The 5,320-nt window shown below is 34.3% G+C and overlaps 1 long non-coding RNA gene across 1 annotated transcript; it reads left to right on the plus strand.

The window, feature by feature from the left end:
* Positions 1-3,587: 3,587 nt before the first annotated feature.
* LOC140876477 (uncharacterized) lies at positions 3,588-4,909 on the plus strand. Its single transcript, XR_012148806.1, has 4 exons — positions 3,588-3,680; positions 3,827-3,947; positions 4,032-4,467; positions 4,601-4,909. It is a non-coding gene; the product is annotated as an uncharacterized lncRNA (long non-coding RNA).
* Positions 4,910-5,320: the final 411 nt, after the last annotated feature.

A 5,320-nucleotide genomic window follows, 5' to 3' on the forward strand; every position in this document is an offset into this window, starting at 1 on the left:
AAAAATAATAATATTATATATTATTATATTACTAATTAATTAATGACCAACATATATTTACTTTCATACCTCTGTATTATAAATTAAGTGTGTATACATATTTATTGTTATATCCTTGTAAATACATTGTTGGATTACATAGAAGATTGAATAAAAGGGCAAAGTTGTAAATTTACAATAGTAAAACTTTGTCATTTTATTAACTTTTTTATATAGGTTATTATATTATTATTATTATTATAGTTATATATATATATATACACACATCTACATATATATGTACGGTTTGCCATTTTATTTGCTCTTTTATATAGGTTATTATTATTATTATTATTATATTATTATTATTATTATAGTTATGTATATATATATACACACATCTACATCTATCTACATATATGAAAGCATGCTAATTGTTAAAATGGACAGTTTACTCCCGGTTGCCCGTCACCGCGTCTGAATTCTTTGCTCTCCACCGCTTCAACGGATGCCAGTCACCAAGATTACATTTCTTCTCCACTGCTTAACCCCATTTCCAGTCACCACCTATACGCGCGTCTTTGTGTTCTCTTCTCCATCGCTTAAAACAAAAAGATGGTTAACAATTATTGGTTGAGGTTTAAGTTGACAACCGGCTGTAGGCCATCAACTCTCTTCCCTGCTTCTTCACTACCGATCTGCTCGCTGCTAATTTCTCCTGCTTGAACTCGTCTGGTTCTCTACCTTCCTCCCGGTTTTGCTTCTCTCCATTGCTTTCGAACCAAGATCATAGCATATGGCCTCGGAGGTCTTGAAGAGAAATTATGGACTTGAATTTGATGTTTGGAGTGATGGCGTGATTCTTTATATTTTGTTGTGTGTTGTCTTTCTATTTTGGGCAGGTTTGTTCCGTTCCTTTGTCTTGAAAAATTTGACGTTAAAGCGCGAATAGTTAAGAATGTGTCAGTTTTTGCCCGATTGCAGGTCCAAAGAATTGCACGTGTTGCGCCTCTCTCCCCACCGTTCTGGAATATTTTATTCGCGGTTCCTGATATTTTTGCTTGGCCGTTTTTGGATAATGGTATTCTTTTTTACGAATCTGTTTCATTTTTTATTTGTTGTATTTCTGCCTAGATTGATCCTAGGCATCGATATGGTTACAGCTTACACATTTACTAATGAAGAGTGGTGTAAAAATGATGGTTGTCAGCCCTTCTTCTACTGTTGAGAAAAAAATTCTGAATCATTGATGTCTTTCTTCTTAGTTTATATTACTTTTTTGCTTGAATCAATGGCCTGAAATTGTCACTATCGTAGTGCTTTACTTAAATGTGGTCAAACATGATAGCTCGGTGTAATTTGCATGGTTCAGGAGAATGTGCAGAAAACAAAGTTTACGATGTTGCTATCTAAATATCAATCTGCAATTTTTAATGATCTGGAAAAGTTTTACTTAATTTAATGAGTATATAAGTTGAGAATATTTATGAATTTTCTATTGGTTTTCAGTTCATGGCTTTCTGATCTTCTGCGGTTTTGATGCTTTAAACCTACACGCATCAAACTCAGATACATAATAATTTTTCTTTGATTAGATGGTGTCAAATTTAAAGGCAGGTCGGGATCTCAGCTCTCTTTCTTTATGCAGGTTGGATCTTGGAGATGGAAAAAAGGTTGATCTTAAAGAGTGCCCTAAATAAAAGCTTCGGCAACAATGAATATCTTGGACCGGTACATGCCCGACATTTTGATTAGTTTGTATTGAGAAAGTTGTTTTCTTTTAGGATTTTATTTTCCCCCATTTTTCAGAAGCTCAAACTATCATAATGTTGATAAAATTACCATTGTGATCACAATTTAGCCATGCGATTACAGCAGATGGATTCTTCACTTAATTTTCAAATCTGATTTATTCCAAGTAGTAATACCAATAACCTCTTATATGTTTGCTTTGGCCATCAAGAGAGAGAACACTATGAATATGTAGTTGATGATGGCAAACTATTGCAAAAACTCACCAAGAAACCTCTTTATACAAACGAAGGATCACCTAGGTCAAAATGGATATTTTTCGTGGACACCACCAACAGCCTCTACGGTAGAGAGGTAATGCCACGTTATCAGATAGAATAACATTATAACATATTTGATGTTTTTCTTTATCCTCTATTTCTTACAAGTTATGTCTCATTTTCGTAATTGACCTGCCTCCAGAGAAAGAAAGGGTTGTTCCATCATTCCAAGTTTCTTGCTGGAGGTGCTACTTTAGCTGCTGGAAGGATCGTGGCTGAGAATGGAATACTTAAGGTACTATATATGAGATGTTATCCAATTGTTGCTTTGAATGTGTTGGCAGTTGTGCCATGGAATATTTTGACGTGATTTTACATCCAAATACACCTCTCTTAGTTTCACGTGTGTTCCTGTAAAGGCCAAACAGAGATCAATGAGGCTGTTTCTCGAAAATATTCAGTCGCTTTTGTTTTCTCAAGATCTAATGTTTTTTTCAAAATTGGAAGCGATTGATGACAATTTTGAACTACTATTTTTTTATGCGATCACTTTGGTTTGATGTTTCCGCATACTTCCATGTATATTTGCTATTTTTACTTTCTCGTTCTCTTTCGTTTTTTTTTTTTGTTTTGATCATTGTTGAACTAAATTTTCCACTAGCTTTATAAACTCACAAGTTTTTGTTAAGGTTTCGGTCCCCAAATTTTTTTTATTTTTTGGTGCGATAAATTAACTATGTATATAAGAAAAAATTCACAAAGTTTATTAAAAGTTATAATCAAAGGGCTACACCCATCCCATCTTATTACTTTAACTGTCTTTAAGCACATTGATAGATATAGACTAAAAGCAAACGAGGGACCACATTATTTTCATGTCAAATTATTGATTTGATATTGGATAAAATTACATGGGTCGTTCACCTGCATGTTACTACTCTATGTATATTTCAACAGAAAAGAATGTGTGGTAATTTCTTGGTAAAATTGGACAAACCACCCACCACACAATATGTTAATATTGTCTTTGTTCACCGAAGGTTCTTAGTTCTCAGCTATTTATTTTGTGGAGTTTAGGAATATTTGTATGTGTATAGAAAATGAGACTGAATCAACAAAATTGTAGACAACAAAGCAAATTATCGGCACCTGGATGGGAAAATTTACATAAAAAAGTTTCTATTGTTAATAAAATAATTTTAATCATAATTTTTTGTCCGGTTGCAGGTAAAAAAAATTACGTGTGTTGTGGGCTTCTCGCTCCACCGCTGCAAGAAAAACACACATCATGTAGAATATACCTGGCTTTTACGTGTTTTTTGAATATAATATTAGGTACTGCAAAAAATATAATTTGAGGAAAACGAGGTAGTCTGGGTTTTTGTGTCCTTAGCGCTTTTTAACCATATTTATGAATTTTAAAAATATATTAATAAATAAAAATAAAAAACCTATTAATATCGACAAGATAAATGCTGTAAGAATTTTGCAAAGATAAAAATGTTTATGCTAATAACTAGAGAAAATCTACTATTTAAAATTGAAAATCTTATTCATCACATTATTTAGTTGAATTTCATCACATGTAATGTTTTGGAAAAGTTAAGTCTATTGGTTACCTTCAGTCCCGCTGTTGTAATATTCATGACTTTTGTTGCTTTTCTTTGCTGGAACGGGGCATAGTTCTTGGTATTGCCTTCTTCTGTTTAATTTTTTAATTTCTACTCGTGGATTTAATTTCCCTATTGTCTTCAATTTTTGAGTACTTACAAACTATTGTGTTTCTTTTCTGGATAGGGAATCGTTAAAATCCTGTTTTGCTCTACATTTTGCAGGTGCTGAAGACTCACATGCAGTTTCTCCACATTTTTCCCAGTTATTATATTATAGTCTGGTTTCTGCTCTGTTTTTGGTTCCTGCTTGCTTCTCCTTACAGCAAGCAGCAGTTCTGTTCGGGTAATTGTCCAGGAACAAACTTTTCTCTTGCTTTCAGTTCATCGTGGCGTTAACAATCTGCTCCCTTTCTGTGAAATTTTTCAGGTTCGAGCCTCTTACAAGTTTGTGTTTAGCTTTGAAGTACTATTTCCCTTTCAGCAATCTACCCAGTTGAATTTGTTGCACAGAGTTTACAGCCATATTGTCACTTCATTCTTGTCACTCTTCTGAGTGTTGTCCCATGGTGGCATATCCTGGTGATATTTTGTAATACATATGTAAAAGTTAATTATAGTCGGATTTGCTATAACTGACCGAATTCTATTTATTTCAAGAGATTTGTATGTTTGCAAAATCTTAGTTCATTTTGTGGAAGTTAAATTTGCCTCAGAGAAGGAATCCGGATTCATAAATCGTTTAATGAGTATCTGTAAACTCTTGCAGCATTGCTCATACATATCTCATAGCCGACAATCGACACTATCCCTTTTACCTCTGGCAAAAAGTCATGAACTACCATTGGTCAACAAAGTACCTTATGGTGCGCCTTTACGTGCATTCAATGTTTTCCATTGTTGCTAATTTGGGTTTGTATAAAACTCCATCTGCTACTCCTCTTTATGGCAATGGACTGTAAATTTTGTGATTAATTTTTCTTGTTCGTCTTTTGGCAGCAAGAGGTCAGAAGAAAATCTGGGTATTGGTGTATATTTTGGCTTGTGCTGGAACCCTCATCCCTACACCTTTGGTAGAGTTCATATGCTATACTGTCCCCTTCAAATTCTTGATTCTGCACACCCGTATTGATGATAACAAGAGTTTGGTTTATCCTTGATACCTTGTCTCAAGCCATCAATTGCTTTACAATGTTTTTGTTCCTTTTTCGGCCATTTTATTGGAACCGTGAAGCTGGGACACAGATTTATATGGTGAACAGTGAACTTGAGTAAAGCATATTTTTTATTGTTCACGTAACTACAGATTGAAATACTAGGATTATGCTAAACAAATATTGTTGCAATGGTGTAAGAAATACGAAAAACGACAAGTCACTTTTTGGGTGATTATATCTTTGGTGGGAAAGGTCAAGATTATTATACTTTCATGTGAGGATTGTCAATTCTTTGCAAGTCACTGTCCAATTGGGAACCATTACTATCTACGAAATGTCAGGCCAAACGTTGTGATTAAACAACACTCTTCTTGCATCATTTAGTGTAAGAAGCTTTTACTGTTAAATAAGCACCCTGTGCACCTCCAGAACCACGCTGTGGGCAGACTCGTGCAAAATGACATGTCTGATTGCAAATGTGACAAGTACCAAAAACTCCTCGACATTGTTCACTAGTATGATGTTCTCCACACTTGGTACAGTATACTTCAGACCTCTGTCC

The sequence above is a fragment of the Henckelia pumila genome, chromosome 1 (assembly GCF_033568475.1).
Source record: "Henckelia pumila isolate YLH828 chromosome 1, ASM3356847v2, whole genome shotgun sequence".
Taxonomy (NCBI): Eukaryota; Viridiplantae; Streptophyta; class Magnoliopsida; order Lamiales; family Gesneriaceae; genus Henckelia; species Henckelia pumila.